The sequence below is a fragment of the Theropithecus gelada genome, chromosome X, assembly GCF_003255815.1.
Source record: "Theropithecus gelada isolate Dixy chromosome X, Tgel_1.0, whole genome shotgun sequence".
NCBI classification, from domain to species: domain Eukaryota; kingdom Metazoa; phylum Chordata; class Mammalia; order Primates; family Cercopithecidae; genus Theropithecus; species Theropithecus gelada.
The window spans coordinates 75,959,338-75,976,561 of record NC_037689.1 but is presented as its reverse complement, the minus strand read 5'-3'; the positions used below and the strand labels follow the sequence as shown (position 1 = coordinate 75,976,561).

Below are 17,224 nucleotides of genomic sequence, written 5' to 3'. Positions count from 1 at the left end.
TGATTTCTTTCTCTTGCCTGATTGCCCTAGCCAGAACTTCCAACACTATGTTGAATAGGAGTGGTGAGAGAGGGCATCCCTGTCTTGTGCCAGTTTTCAAAGGGAATGCTTCCAGTTTTTGCCCATTCAGTATGGTATTGGCTGTGGGTTTGTCATAAATAGCTCTTATTATTTTGAGAGAATCAATGTCAGATCTAATTAATATGTACAATTTCTGCAGAACCTAGGAAGGAACATTATACTTGGTGCCAAAGAAATGTGTTTAATCAGACTAACTCATATCAGGATTGCTTTATTGAGGCACATTAGACATATATGTCATTTATTATATTATTTTCTTTTCTTTCTTTTGGTGTAATTCTTGAAAAAGTAGGAGAATTGTTTTTTCAGAACATTCTACCAAAGCAAAAATTAATGAGCACAACTTCATACAAGATCGAACTTTCAGCTGTTTGTTCCTCATCCAACGAAAGTTATAGCTATGTCTAAAAGCTGAATTATGATTTACTGGGAATCAGCTGAAAGTAAGGCCAGTAGGTTCAACTAGATTGCAAATACCTTGTAAGGAGGAATTTTGTCTTCACATCTTCTCATTCAAGTATTTTACTTCCCCTTACACTTTCTCATTTTCTCTGTATAGCGCTTTGCATAGTAATTTGCATGCACAGCAGGAAAACAATAAATGACTAGTGAGATTCTATGTCTTTCTTTATAGAGAACATTATATTTTTAACTCATGTCAGTAGAACATGCCATTTGTTATTCTAAGGATAGTTGCCAGTTTGAGCCAGAAGAGACCTTTGAGATCTTGTACCAATAGACTTTTAACATGTGAAAAAGCAAGATTCAAAACCTGGTGATGAGATTGTAGTGGTAATGACTTCTTTAAGAGCACATAGCTAGGGCTGGGAGTAGAACCCAGGCATTATGGCCATCAGACCAGTTCTACTACCATACTGCCACCCTCATTCTCACTCTTCCTTTTGATTTCCCTTCATTAATGACACATTTTTCAGAGAGTCAATTGAGGTAATCACTGCAGACAAAATCTGTAAAAGGTCAAGAGTTGGTCCTCAGTTATTTGCTTCTATCTTTCCCTTGGAATAGTTATCAACTTTCCTGGTTTAAAAAGATAACTTTCGAAGAAGATCGTAGATAGAAAACAGGGCTAATGTGCATATCTCACTTGGATGGACAGAACAGTGTACGGAGACTCATACCACAAACTTTTGCTCCAAGAACCACTGCAGGAACATACTGGGAAAACCAGAATAATTCACAGATCCTTTGAAGGAACTGGCATGCCACTACAAATTCCATGAGTTAGGTGAAAAACTGTGAGTTCTCAAAGTGTGATTGGGTGAAAACCTGCCTCTGAACAGACATCCCCACTGGGGAATCTGAAAGTCCAGATCACAAGAGGATTTAACCTTACCTAGAACTGGAATGGATTTAGGGTGCCATGTGAAATATAAAAGTAAAAGCAGTAGTGGGAAGAGCCTTATAGGCACTCCCATTATCCAGCTTGAGCCCAGTGAAGCCATCCCTGACTATATCTCACAGGGGCCTTTGGGAAAGGCACCCAGTGGAATTAGGGAGGAGTCACAGGGTGTAAGAAGTTTCCAACTGAATTTTGCAATTACAACTGGGCACTAACTTTCTTGAACAGAAGCCAGGGAGCAAATGGGAACTGCTGAAGATATGAATGCAGGAGCCACAGCTAACATTGTGGGCAGATAGGGAGGGGTGAGACCTGAATGCCAAGTTTGCTTGCTCAGCGGGGAAGTTTATGGTCTTGGACAAGTTCTGAGTTCTGCACAAGCAAGCTGCCTGGATCTAAGCTTGGCACCATTAGTGGAGCACTATGGGAGTGAGGCTGGCCTTGCCAACTGTGTGGGAGGTGGGTGAGGCCTTTCACTACCAACTATCCCCCACTTCTTTGGTGAACTATATGGCACAATCAAAGCAGCTATAATCCCCTCTGGAACATAATCCTGTTGGCCTGAGAACCACATTCCCATTCCTCACGGAGGCTTTGGCAAGCCCTGCCCAAGGAGAGTCTGAGCTCACACCCACCTAAGCCTACCCCCAGCTGATGATATTTCTCTACCTGCCCTGGTAGATGAACACAAAAGACATACACTCTTGGGAGCTTTATGGACTCGCCCATCACCTGAGAAACAAGAATACTTCCCACAGCCAACATAGGGCAAGCTTATATCCCACTGCTAATGCCACAGCTGGTGCTCTCTTGCAAGCACCACCTCCTGGCTGGAGGCCAACCAATTCAGGCCATTACGGGAACACGTGGCAGAATAACCCTGCTCCTGGGAAGAAGAAAACAACAGAAAATATCACCACCTGCAATGTCCCGGCTAACCAGAGGTCTTGGGTCTGTTCACTGTACAACTTCACTGCTAGCATAACCAGCATTTGAGAAAGCCAGCACACTAATCATATCTACACCAAGGACTCTCACAGAGTCTAATTCACTCCCCTGCCACCTCAACCACAGCAGGTGCTGGTATCCATGGTTGGGAGATAACCTCACAGGATTCTTTGCAGATATTTCCCAGCACCACCCTAGAGCTTGGTATCTCTACTGGGTGGATAGACCCAGAAGAGCAGTAACAATCTCTGCAGTTTGGCTCTCATAAAGCCCCATTCCTAGGGGAAGGGAGAGAACACCACATCAATGGATCACCTTGTAGTGCAAAAGAATCTGAACAGCAGGACTTGAGTTCAGATCTTTCCACTGGTGGGTAGTTTCTCACAGCAGAGGCACAATTGCAGTGCTGGGTGCAGTAGGGGAAGTCTGCACTTATACCCCAACAAGCTGGTAATCTCTGTGATCATGAAGGGACTTGGAGAAGGGGTTCTTGTTCCCCTCTGGCACTCCACTGCAGACACAGCTGGGGCTTCTCCCACAGGAATGCAGTGTGGAGTCACCTATAGACAACCTTTCTGGAAAAATCCAGGGTGGGCACAGCCCCACAGAAGGAGCACACTCCAGATTCAGGCCTGCAAAAGAGGCAGTCACAATTCCTTCCTACTTGAAATATCAACATTTCTATAGATGAAAGGAAATGCCTGTCTGATCTGAATAACTGAAACACTAGAACAGGAGTGAGTTTGTGAGGTGAATAGCTTTCCTGAAGACCTAGCAGAAGAGGTAAGGTAGCTCCCACTCTTCATCATGATAAAACCTTAGCACATCTAATTGAGAGCTCCCCCAGACACCTTCATCAAGGCTGAGACCTTGGCCCACTGTTGGATGTTACATCTACCTGCTTGCCTTAGCCTCAACTGGTGCCTACCCAGGGTTACCTCCCTGACTGTCCTGAAACCTGAATCATCAACTCAGTAAATAAAACACGTAGAAAAAATTAAATGAATAAATAAAGTGTATATCATGAGAGAATGTGATAAGCTTTGAGAGATCCCTGCCATTTTAACTCCATAGGAGACAGTAAATATGACCACACACCAAGAATCTAACTACTACAACCAGCATTGGGAAAAGCCAATGCACAAAGACACTATAACTAAGGATCTCATACAGAGTGAGCATCAAAAGCAAATTAGGGTAAAATAAACATTGAAGTCAGATCCTTAAGAGGGACAAAACCCCAAAAATCCAAAAAACCACAGTTCAATAAAAAATAAATTCAATAACAATTTTAAGAAACAGTCTATCCAGATGAGAAGAAATCAGAAAAGTGATTCTGGTAATATGACAAAACAGAGTTCTATAACACCCCCAAAAGTTCACACTAGTTCTGCAGCAATAGATCCAAAGCAAGAAGAAATCTCTGAATTGCCAGATAAAGAATTCAGAAGATTCATTATTAAGCTATGCAAAGAGATACCAGAGAAAAGTGAAAATCAACTTAAATTAAATAAAAACAGGATATGAATAAAACATTCTCCAGAGAAATAGATATCTTAAAGAAAATACAATCACAACTTTTGGAAATGAAAGACACATTTAGAGAAATACAAAATGCAGTGGAAAGTTTCAACAATATGCTAGAACAAGTAGAAGAAAGAACTTCAGAACTCGAAGACACAGCTTTTGAATTAATGAATCAGACTAAGACAAAGAAAAAAGAATAAAAAAATGAACAAAGCCTCCACGAAATTTGAGGTTATGTTCCTGAGGAAGAAGAGAAATCTAAAAGTTTGGAAATCTTATTTGAGGATATAACTGAGGAAAATTTCCCTGGTCTTGCTAGAGATCTAGACATCCAAATACAAGGAGCTCAAAGAACTCCTGGGAAGTTAATTGCAAAAAGATCATCACATTAGGTAACCTATGAAGGAAAACCTATCAGATTAACAGCAGATTTCTCAGCATAAACCTTATAACCACAAAGGATTGGGGTCCTATCTTTAGCCTCCTTGAGAAAAAGTATTTTCAGCCATAAATTTTGTATCCAGCAAACCTAAACTTCACAAATGAAGGAGATATACAGTGGTTTTCAGAAAAAGAAATGCTGAGAGAACTCTCCACTACCAAGCACTACAAGAAACGCTGAAAGAAGTTCTAAATGTTAAAACAAAACCTCAAAATACATCAAAACAGAACCTCCTTAAAGCATAAATTTCAAAGGGCCTATAAAACACTAACAAAATGAAAACAAAACAAAACAAAACAAGGTATTTAGGCAACAGGTTAGCATGATGAATGGAACAGTACCTCACATCTCCATATTAATATTGAATGTAAAAGGCATAAATGCCCCAGTTAAAAGATACAGAATGGCAGAATGGATAAAAGTCCACCAACCAAGTGTATGCTGTCTTCAAGATACTCATCTAACGCCTAAATATTAATACTCACATAAACTTAAGGTAAAGGAGTGGAAAAATATTCCATGCAAATGGAAACCAAAAGCCAGCAGGAGTAGCTAGGCTTATGTTAGACAAATCAGATTTTAAATCAATAACAGTAAAAAAAAAAAAAGGCAAAGAGGGACCCTATATAATGATAAAATAGTGCAACAGAAAAATATCACAATCATAAATATATATGCTCCTAACATTGGAGCTCCCAACCTCATAAAACAGTTACTAGTAGACCTAAGAGATGAGATGGATGGCAACATAATAATAGTGGGGGACTTCAATACTCCACTGACAGCACTAGACATGTCATTAAGACAGAAAGTCAACACAGAAACAATGGACTTGAATTATATACCAGAACAAATAGACTTAAGAAATATTTACAGAACATTCTACTCAACAACTGCAGAATATACATTCTTATCAACAGTACATGAAACATTTTCCAAGAGAGGCCATATTATAGGCTACAAAACAAGTCTCAAAAAATTTAAGAAAATCAAAACATATCAAGTATCCTCTCAGACCACAGTAGAATAAAACTGAAAATTAACTCCAAGAGGAACCTTCCAAACTATACAAACATATGGAAATTAAATAATCTGCTGTTGAAGAATCTTTGGGTAAACAATGAAATCAAGATGGACATTAAAAAATTATTTGAACAGAATAATAGTGCCATAACTTATCAGAGCTTTGCAGATACAGAAAAAGCAGTGCTAAGAGGAAAGCTTATGGCATTAAATGCTTACATAAAAATATCTGAAAGAGCACAAAGAGACAATCTAAGATCACACGTCAAGGAACTAGTGAAACAAGAACAAACCAAACCCAAACCCAGCAGAAGAAAAGAAATAACAAAGATTAGAGCAGAACTAAATAAAATTGAAACAAAAAACCCCAAAAGATCAATTAAATAAAAAGCTGGTTCTTCACAAAGATAAACAAAATTAACAGAGCATTAGCAAGATTAACCATGAAAAGTAGAGAGAAGATCCAAATAAACTCAACTAAAAATGAAATGGGAGATATTACAACCAATACCACAGAAATGAAAAAAAAAAAAAAAAAAAAAACAAGCCTACTGTGAACGCATTTATACATACAAACTAGAAAATCTAGAGGATATAGATACATTTCTGGAAATATGCAACCCTCCTAGATTACATCAGAAAGAAATAGAAACTCTGAACAGACCAATAACAAGTAGGGAGATTGAAACAGTAATAAAAATATTGCTAACAAAAATTGTCCAGAACCAGATGGATTCACAGATGAATTCTACCAGAAATTTCAAGGAGAATTGTTATCAATCCTGCTGAAACGATTCTAAAAGATAGAGAAAGAGAAAGTCCTCCCTAAATCATTCTACGAAGCCAGTATCATTCTGCTATCAAAACCAGGAAAGGACATAATAAGAAAAGAAAACTACAGACCAATATCCCTAATGAACATACATGCAAAAATCCTCAACAAAATACTAGCTAACTGAATCCAACAGCATAACAAAAAGAAAATACAGCATGATCAAGTGAGTTTCATATCAGGGGTGCAGGGATGGTTTCACATACACAAATCAATAAATGTGATATATCATATAAACAGAATTAAAAACAAAAATCATATAATTATCTCAATAGATGCAGAAAAAACATTTGACAAAATCCAGCATTCATTTAGGAATGAAAACCCTTAGCAAAATTGGCATAGAAGGAACATACTTTAAGATAATAAAAGCTACCTATGACAAACCCACAGCCAACATTATACTGAATGGCAAAATTTGAAAGCATCCCCCCTGAGAACTGGAACAAGAAAAGGATGCCTACTTTCACCACTTCTATTCAACAGAGTACTAGAAGTCCTAGACAGAGCAATCAGACAAGAGAAAGAAATAAAAGACATCCAAATTGGTAAAGAGGAAGTCAAAGTGTCGCCGTTAACTGATGATATTATTGTATACCTAGAAAACCCTAAAGACTCATCCAAAAAGTTCCTAGATCTGATAAACGAATTCAGTGAAGTTTCAGGATACAAAATCAATGTACACAAATCAGTAGTGCTGCTCTTCACCAACAATGACCAAGCTGAGAATCAAATCAAGAGCTCAATCCCTTTTGCAACAGCAGCGAAAATTAAATACTTAGAAATCTACCTAACCAAGGAGGTGAAGGATCTCTATAAGGAAAACTACAAAACACTGCTGAGAGAAATCATAGATAACAGACAAATGGAAACACATCCCATGCTTATGGATGGGTAGAATCAATATTGTGAAAATGACCACAGTGCCAAAAGTAATCTACAGATATAACACAATTCCTGTCAAAGTACCATAATCATTATTCACAGAACTAGAAAAAGAATCCAAACATTTATATGTAACCAAAAAAGAACCTGCATAGCCAAAGCAAGACTAATCAGAAAGGAGAAATCTGAAGGCATTACATTGCCCAAATTCAAACAATACTGCAAGACTATAGTTACCAAAACAGCATGGTACTGGTATAAAAATAAACACATAAACCAACGGAACAGAATACAGGACCCCAAAATAAAGCCAAATATTTGCATTCAACTGATCTTCAATAAAGCAAACAAAAACATAAGCTGGGAAAAGACATCCTATTCAGCAAATGGTGCTGAAATAATTGGCAAGCCACATGTAGAAGAATGAAACTGGATCCTTGTCTTTCACTTTACACAAAAAATCAACTGAAGATGGATCAAAGACTTAAATTTAAGACCTGAAACCATAAAAACTCTAGAAAATAACATTGGAAAAATTCTTCTAGATGGTGGCTAAGGCAGACTTCATGACCAAGAACCCAAAAACAAATGCAACAAAAACAAAAATAAATAGATAAGACCTAATTAAACTAAAATAATTCTGCACAGCAAAAGAAATAATTAGCAGAGTAAACAGACAACCCACAGAATGGGAGAAAATATTTGTGAACTATGCATCTGACAAACAACTAATATACAGAGTCTACAACAACTCAAATAAATCAGCAAGAAAAAACCAAATAATCCCATCACAAAGTGGAAAAGGGACATGTATAGACAATTCTCAAAAGAAGATATAAAAATGACCAAAGAACATATGACAAAATACTCAACATCACTAATTATCTGGGAAATGCAAATTAAAACCACAATGAGATAGTACCTTACTCCTACAATAATTAATTAAAAAATAAAAAAATAATAGATGTTGGCATGGGTGTGGTGAAAAGGGAACACTTTTATGCTGCTGGAGGAAATGTAAACTAGTACAACTACTATGGCAAACAGTATGGAGATTACTTAAAGAACTAAAAGTAGAACTGTCATTTGATCCAGCAATACTACTATTGGGTTTCTACCCAAAGGAAAAGAAGTCATTATATGAAAAAGACACATGCACATGCATGTTTATCGCAGCACAACTCACAAGTGCAAAAATATGGAATCAGCCTAAATGCCCATCAATCAATGACTGTATAAAAATGTATATCTACACCATGGAATACTACTCAGCCATACAAATAAATGAAATTATGGCATTTGCATCAATCTGGATAGAGTTGAAGACCATTATTCTAAGTGAACTAGCTCAGGAATGGAAAACCAAACATTTATATGTTCTCACTTATATGTGGGAGCTAAGCTATGAGGATGCAAAGACGTAAGAATGACATAATGGACTTTGGGGACTCAGGCAAGGGTGGGAAGGGAGTGAGGGATAAAAGACTACACATTGGGTACAGTGTACACTGTTTGGGTGAGGGGAGCACTGAAATGTCAGAAATCATCACCAAATAACTTATCAATGTAACCAGAAACCACCTGTTCCCCCAATACTATTAAAATTAAATTTAAAAGACCTAGAGACAGAAATACCATTCAACCCAGTAACCCCATTACTGGGTATATACCTGAAGGAATGTAAATTTTTCTATTATAAAGACACATGCATACATATGTTCACTGCAGCACTATTCACTATAGCAAAGATGTGGAATCAACCTAAATGCCCATCAATGATAGATTGAATAAAGAAAATGTATGACATATACACCATAGAATACTATGAAGCCACAAAAAGGAATGAGGTTATGTCCTTTGTAGGGACATGGATGGAACTGGAGCCCACAATCCTTAGCAAACTAATGCAGGAACAGAAAATCAAATACCGCATGTTCTCACTTATAAGTGGGAGCTAAATGATGAGAACTCATGGACATATATAAGGGAACAACACACACTGGGGCCTGTTGGAGGTAGGAGGGTGGAAAGAGGGAGAGGATCAGGAAAAATAACTAAGGGATATTAGGCTTAATACCTTGGTGACAAAATCTGTACAGCAAACCCCATGACACACATTTACCTATGTAACAAAGCTGCACATCCTGCACATGTACCCCTGAACTTAAGAAGTTAAAAATAAAAAGAAAACTTTCATGCAGATGACTCAAATCTCTGTCCACTACAGCCACAAATGACTTACCTAAACTTTAGTCTCTCATTTTCAGCTGCTTATTAGATTGCTCTACTTCGATATCTTGTCTTTTAAAAAATTTCAAACATATTTTCAGACAAATACAACCTTCTCTTCAACATTAACTTCCCCATCTTATATTTCTGTTTCTTCAATGACAGTAATAGTCTTCCAGTCAGTCAGGCATAGGACCTGGCAGTCATCTTTGACTCCACCCTATCCTTATTTTATCCCTCATCAAGTCCTGTTGATTCTTATTTTGCAATGCCTCCTGACCCTTTCCTTCTTTCTTTCTTTCTTTCTTTCTTTCTTTCTTTCTTTCTTTCTTTCTTTCTTTCTTTCTTTCAACGACTTAGTTCAGCATCCTTATCTCGTTATGCCTTAGCTACTTTACGGTGATCTATGCATCCTCTTTCACACTTAAATAATCAAGAGGTGAACCTGGCAAATTTCTACTTACACTTCAAGATTTATGTTGAAGTTATCACTCTCTATGAATACTCCCATGTGCATAGTTCTATTCTTTCGTTTATTACAGTGCTGTAATTACTGTTTTTGCTTACACGCCTGTCACACCCATTTAGACAGTAAGCTCATAGCTCATTAGTGGCAGTGAATTGCTTTATTCATTTTTTGCTCTTTTCCTCTCCGAATTGGGCAACTTTGAAGAGTAACTGTGTGGTTTTAAGAGCTGTTGAGTAATAGAGTATGTAATTTTCCAGGGTGGATGTCTAGGATCAGAGGAAGGAGCATGTTTCTCTCTCTCTCTCTCTCTGTGTGTGTGTGTGTGTGTGTGTGTGTGTGTCTGTGTGTGTGTAAGCACAGGTGCTGTTATGCAAGAATCTAAATAATGATGTAAAGTGATAGTAAAATGTGGATACATCGAGCAGGGTAGAATCTATTTAAAAGAAACCTGAAAATTCGCAGAGTGCAGGGGACCATGGCTCATGGATGGACACTTTACAAATCACCAGAGAAGAAAGGAAAGAGGGTGGAGCAGATTGAATCTACACATTTCGGCAGAAAGGGAGGCAAAGATCTTAAAACAAAGAAGGCATAGCAGTGGCTCATGCCTGTAATCCCAGCACTTTGGGTGACCAAGGTGGGTGGATCACCTGAGGCCGGGAGTTTGAGACCAGCCTGACCAACATGGAGAAACCCTGTCTCTACTAAAAATACAAAATTAGCCGGGCATGGTGGCACATGCCTATAATCCCAGCTTCTCAGGAGGCTGAGGCAGGAGAATCTCTTGAATCAAGGAGGTAGAGGCTGCGGTGAGCCGAGATTTTGCCATTGCACTCCAGCTTGGGCAACAAGAGTGAAACTCTGTCTCAAAAAAAAACAAAAAACAAAACAAAAAAACCCATAAATGGTCTGGTGGGGCTGGAGGAGAGTTCAAAAGTGCCATAGGTCAGAGACTAATGGAAATCCAAAGACTCAAGGATATGTTTGATTATAGGGTTTGAATGAGACTAATGGGTATTTTTGGATTGAACCAACAGCAGAGACAATATGATTAAATCAGTATCTGGATGTACTTTTATGATTCTATTAAGTTATATGCCTGCCAAGATTTCCTTTACCTTTCTAGTAAATACTAGCATGCACCAGATAGTCTGTATGTGTTGGAGGACTGCCAACAGGAGTGGGGTGATGAAGGCAGGGCCAAAGCAGAAGAGGAAGTGGGGAGGCTGGGACTCAGGGTTCCTAAAACTGATACTTCCTCTTCTGGTGCTGAGCAGTGGCAGGATGCAGAAAACATATTTTAAGAGGGTGCAGCTCAGTGGAGCACTGTTTTTATTTGACCAACTCCCCAGTGCCCTCTTTCCTCCTCTCCATGTAGCCTATTACTGTCAAATGAAAAAAAGTTGGTTGTGCCATCCTGTAAGTCTGAGCTCAGGGAGGTTAGGGACAATGCTGTATTAATCTTTTGATACAGTAGGCACTCATTAATGTTTGTTGAATCAATATCTGAATGAATAGGAGAGTCAACAAATATGAGTGTTTTGTAAATTACAAAGCTCTTTAAAATTTAAATTTTTATTACTCTCTTTCTTATTCATATAAGGCTCACCTACTTTGACCACACCACCCCACAGTCATATCTCTCTTTGCACATAGGAAAATGTGGAATTGATGTTTATTGAGTGATTGTTTATTGATTGACTAGAGTAAAGCTACTCATTCTCTATGGAGACTTAATCTACAAACCATCAGGCTATACTAATGATCCCAGTGACTTTCTTCCATCGTAGTGAAGGATTTGGGGGAAGAGGGCAGAATGACCCTTCTGTCTGTGATCACTTTAGCCCTATCATTACAATAAGTAGCTTTCTTACTTTATATTTCCAGGGATGTGTTGCTCACAGGGATATGCTTTTTGGGAATACATTTCCAAGGATATGTATTCTCATTGGTATTTAAAACTATGGGGGGACTGATACTTCGTTGCTGACAGTTCTCAGGTGTTTCTTCTGTAGTCTCTTATTCTCCTTAAGAGGAGAACGTCAAACCCATCAATTCAGGCCATTCTGTTGTCAGACAGTTGGAATCTAAACTTTATATGACACTGTCAAACCAAAAAGGACCTTGGACTGTGGCATTCAGAACTAGTGACAGTGTGTCTCCTTCCATTGTACTGTGCCAAAAATGCTTTATCCTGTGTAACCAGATTAAAAGGATGCATAAGACCAGACCTTAAGGGAAATGAAAGTTACCAAAAGGCAATAGAGATCTTGAGGAGTGCATGAGTGCGTGCGACAGTGTATAGTGCAGGATACTTTCACCCCTAGTTTGGATGATAAAAATGTGTTGCAACTTACATACATACTTTTGAACTTCTTGTAAAGCACTAACTAGAGGGCCTTTTTCCAGGAATACCTCTATAACTCTCTACCTAATTCCTAGCAGCTTGGAATCCTCTGATGTTCTGAGGTTATTGCTCTCAGCTAACTCTGAGGCCTGCTTCTATCATCTTGGCATTTAGATGTCTGGTTCTTGCCAAATAATTGTTCTCTATGAGATTGCTTTTTATTTAAGGCCCTTTGTCTTAAGTAAGAATTCAAATTCAGATCAACCACAAATGGTAACCAATTTGGAATGAAAAGAAGCTTTATTACCTTCTGAGGCCTGAACATTTTCTAGGAACTTTGGAATAAGTATGTAAGACACATCTGAGATGTTTGAGTGTTGTTATTATTAGCTCAATTCCACTGAGCTTGTTGAATCCATGACAACACAAAGACAACCATTTCTAGAAACAAACACTGTTAATGTGAAATTTATGAGAAATCTTAACAAGTCTTATACTTTAGACATCTTGAAATGCTATTCAAAATTGGATTTTTCTTTCCCTTTTAGGGAAAAGGGATTGATGAAAAATAAAACAATGTCCAAATATCTCCTATTTTTTCTTTAGCTCAAGGACCCTAAGTCTAGATCTGAACTCCTGTTTCTTTTCTATCAGTTACATTTAAGTAGGAGCTCAAATGTCTGGGTTATATTGATTCTGAAAGCACTCTAAACAAGATAATGACATTTTATTCATCAAAAGGAAAATCAACTATGTGTTAAATGTCCAAGGGCTTATGTTTATTCTTCTGTCTCTTTTCCTCTATTTCTATAAGGACCTCTTCCTAACTTATCCCCCAAATTTAAAATATTTTTCTTTCTCTTTTCTTCCCTATGTACTCCCCACCCCTAGTCTAGAAGAAGGACTGTGGGGCACAAAGAAAGGAGAGGTCATGTCATGATGAGATGGAGTGGGATGAGACAGAATGAAGCAGCAGTATAGAAGAATTTATACAGTGGCCTTTTCTACTAATCCATAAAGAATTCTTAATTAAAGGCAAAAGTAATTGTCATCTGATGGTGTTTTAGCACCTTGATTGTAACATGAATTAATGGACCTAAGATGTCTGGATTTATCTAATCAAATTAGGTAAAAGGAATGACTTTATTGCCTTTTCTGTAAGGATGAGGATATGTACTTCTTGCTATGAGTCTATCAGGCTTCCTTGCAGTTTTTTTTTTTTTTTAGACGGAGTCTCACTGTGTCGCTAGGCTCCAGTACAGTGGCTCTATCTCGGCTCACTGCAACCTCTGCCACCCGGGTTCAGGTGATGCTCCTGCCTCAGCCTCCTAAGTAGCTGGTACTACAGGCAGGTACCACCACGCCCAGGTAATTTTTGTATTTTTAGTAGAGATGGGGTTTCACCATATTGGCCAGGATGGTCTCAATCTCTTGGCTTTGTGATCCACCCACCTCAGCCTCCCAAAGTGCTGGAATTACAGGCGTGAGCCACCACACCCAGTCAACAGTTTTATTTCTGCACTGCAAAGCAACAAATTGACATACTGACTAATCTATCTTTTGTAGGGTTGACTGATATAAATATATCTTTCAACAGTTTGTTCATATCTGATTGAACTGGGAAAACTTTTCTCACTGACCCTGAAATCATACCACATAGGTGTTCATGTGGCCTGAAATGCAAATAACACTGGAGTGAGAGATAAAAGTGACTTTAGGTCTTTTTATTTTAGACACACACACACACACACACATGCACACACACACACACACACAACTACACATACATATTTTAAAAACATGATTTGTATTATAACCAAATCTGTGATTGAACTAGTGGTTTTATGAAAGAGTAGTGGGATATTGTGTTGCATTCAAAACTTGGTGCAAAAAACTATTTTAATCCTTAGCATATAATCCTAAGAATCAATGGGCTTGGTTAAAGTAGTAACAACAAAAAGTGGATAGTGCTTTCACAGAAATACTTCTTAAATACTACTCTTAAATAGTTTTACTCCTTTTAGAGTTCACATTGAGGGTGTGCATAAGTATTGTAGGGCTAGTGACAACTATAATCCAGAGTGTTTGATGCTACTGACAGGTCCTAAGAGTAGGATGAAGTTGCTGAGACTTAGAGTGATGTCCCTGACCTAGAAATACAGTCTAGGGAGTAGAAAGTATCTAGCTCTACTCTCTCCCCATGCAATCAGTTTTGTTATGTGTTTTATCCTACTGGAATGAATGGAATTTAAACAAAATCCTTCTGATGGTGGTTTGTGTTTTCAAATTGCTTTCAGATTTTATATTTATCATTTTAAGAGATTTAGAAAATATTCCTATTAGCTCATTACTGCATTAGATACACAAAAGAACCAAGAAATACTAACGGCCATTAACTTGCCAGAGAACACCCAGCTGTTTACATGTCAAAGCTAGGGTGAACTCCCAGTGATCCCAGTTACCCAGTTTATCTCCCATTGAAATCCATGCAGCAAGATAGTTTAGAGCAGCCACTGTTAGGTGTTAAGAACATGAGAACAACAAAATGGACCAAAGTAGAGGTCCATACTGGGCAATGTTATTTGGGAGATTATGATAGTTACCATTCACAGTATCGAATTCACCAGGTTGGGTATGTACCTTAAGAATCAGCACCTTCCCTTTATTATTGGCCAATTATACTGAAAATACAAACTTATAATTTTCTATACTGTGGAAGAATCTTGCTTTTATGACAGATAAATAGTTTCTAAATGCATCAAAATTTCATTAAGGGAAGGTAGTGGAAAATGAGAATTGATGATTCTGGGTTAGGAATACACTAACATGCTAAATTAAGTCTAAAAGCAAATTGCAAACTTTTCTTAACCTACCATTATCTGTGTGCTTACTGGCTCCCAAACTGACTTATTTTATTAGGAGGAACCCTGATTGGCTGGTGTAGTCAATACTTAGGGGAACAGGGGAACAATTTTTTATTAAAAATAAATAAATTTTATTTATTTATGGATGAATGTAAATATAGCACTTGAGGTTGTTTATGATGTAAAAACAGATAGCTTTTAGTTCTAATTAAGCCATTAATAGTAAAACAACAACAGAAACCATTTTTGAATGATTAAGACTTCTTGCAATAAAGTTAAAATTGTCTAGGAACAAATTTTCCTAATGTATTTCAAATGTAATGCAGTCCTTTGTATTTTGTAATGCATTGTAAAAATACATTTTTTTTGTATTTAAAATAGTGTACAGTCTAGTTCAGATTTAGTTACAGTTTCTTTTAAAATAATCATTTGTTAGATGTATGGTATCATAGCTTCTCTCTAGGTTTCAAAATAATCAGAATACTGGAAAGCAGAACCACTGAATTCAGTAGGTGGAGCTCACCAACCCATTTGTTTCCTCTTGAAAACAGCTTTTTTTGCCGCTAAGTAGAAAAATGTTACTGGCTAAAGATTTTATTAAAATGTATGAATTTTTGGCTCTGTGTAAACTTAGTCTACGCCAGATGAGTCTAAGTTGCTAAATAGATCGTGCAATTTTCTTCTATTCAGTTATAGTTGCGAGAGCTTTATTTTTACAGTCTCTGGCCAGAACTGGCTACTTTCTAGTTGTACGGTGTGTTTCAAGAATTTTTTTTAGCCTCTCTCAGTCTATTTTCTCTTTCATAAACACGGACAGTAACACCTACCTTGTCTAAATTATAGGGTGTTGAAAGGTTCGGGGGGGATAATAAATGTGAAACTACCTTATGAAAATTTTACTCTCCACTGGTTTACCTTCAGTAATCACTACATATTTATTTTCCATATTGAAGGAAAATATCACTACATTAGAGAAACTCCACTGAACCCTCAAAATGGGATTTGAAAACATATCTCACATTTCTGGCTTAATTGCAAAGGTGCTAGAGGCTTGCAGAGTGTGTCTCCTCTGTATATTGCCACATCGAGCCCTAGAAGAAGCACTGAGCAATATTTGTTGACAGACTGATCATATAATCAGATCTCTGGCTAAGAAATAAAGCAGAAAGAATTCATACTAGCACCCAAACTTAAAGCAAGCAAGGCAGATAACTTATCCCCAAACTCCTGGGAATTTGCTAAAATTTACCATCAGTAACGTTTTACTACATACTGTTCTGGTCTCAGTACTGAATACTGAGTTTCCTTACCTGCTAACTTCAAGGTCCACAGTTTACTGTCCTTTGCGTTTTTTCTCAGAAGCAAGCTCCAAGTCTTCAGTAAATTCGATCTACCAGTCCTTGCAACTAATCCTTGTTGGTGAGCTGCACAGTATCTGGATACCCTGTAGGGTCATAAAAGCACAGTCCATTCACAGAGTGCCTGCTCTATAGGCAAGCTTCTTTGCAAAGATGGGTTGCTGCTATTTTTAAGAGGAGAGAGGGCAGGGCACATTTGCTAGCCAATATATACAGATATACAGATTCTTCTTCCTCTTTCAGATTAGCCTTCAAACTGTTAAAGCACTCCCGGAGTCTGACTTCTCTGGTGCAAAGTGGGGGAGGGGGAGGGTCAGAGAGGAAGGAAGAATAGAAACTGGAGACTTGCAGGTTGCGTGTATGTATAAATAAGCTTTTCTTCCTAGCTTCAGGAATAGAATTCTCAGGAAATTATTCTGCTGCTTTAAGATGGGAAGCAGAGGGGAGTGTTCTCTCTTCAGCTTAGTTCTCTCTGATTTCTATGACTGGGAGGTCATTAGACTATTTGTAAGTGGGGAAAGATAATCATGCCAGTATATGCTAATATAACTGGCATTATGTGAAACTTGATCTTAAGCAACGTAAATTTCATCTCTCTGTTTCTCACTCTCTCTCCTTAATGACACATGTGGCTCTATCCACATTCTAAAACGCCTTTTCCTTTCTGGTTACTTTTTGAGCTTTGTTTCCTGAAGTCTTCATAATAAATTGGCTCTATTGGATTAAAACTGTTTTTTTTTCTTTTTTTGTCTCACTGAAGATGATCTGGAATGACTGGGCTTGCTGTCAGTGGTCCTGTGTTGGAAATTTGGGGGATCAGGCAAGTGTTCTTGGCCTTTGGCTAGGCTCTGAGGTGTTA

General features: G+C 37.8%; 1 protein-coding gene across 2 annotated transcripts in view; it reads right to left on the bottom strand.

Moving 5' to 3' along the window:
* CYSLTR1 (cysteinyl leukotriene receptor 1) overlaps window positions 1-16,831 on the bottom strand; it is a 70,228-nt gene extending 53,397 nt beyond the window's left edge. For both annotated transcript variants that reach the window (XM_025372822.1, XM_025372823.1), the window contains exon 1: window positions 16,318-16,831. The gene's annotated coding sequence lies outside the window, so the exon portion shown is untranslated. The remainder of the gene's footprint in view (window positions 1-16,317) is intronic.
* Between the last annotated feature and the right edge of the window lie 393 nt (window positions 16,832-17,224).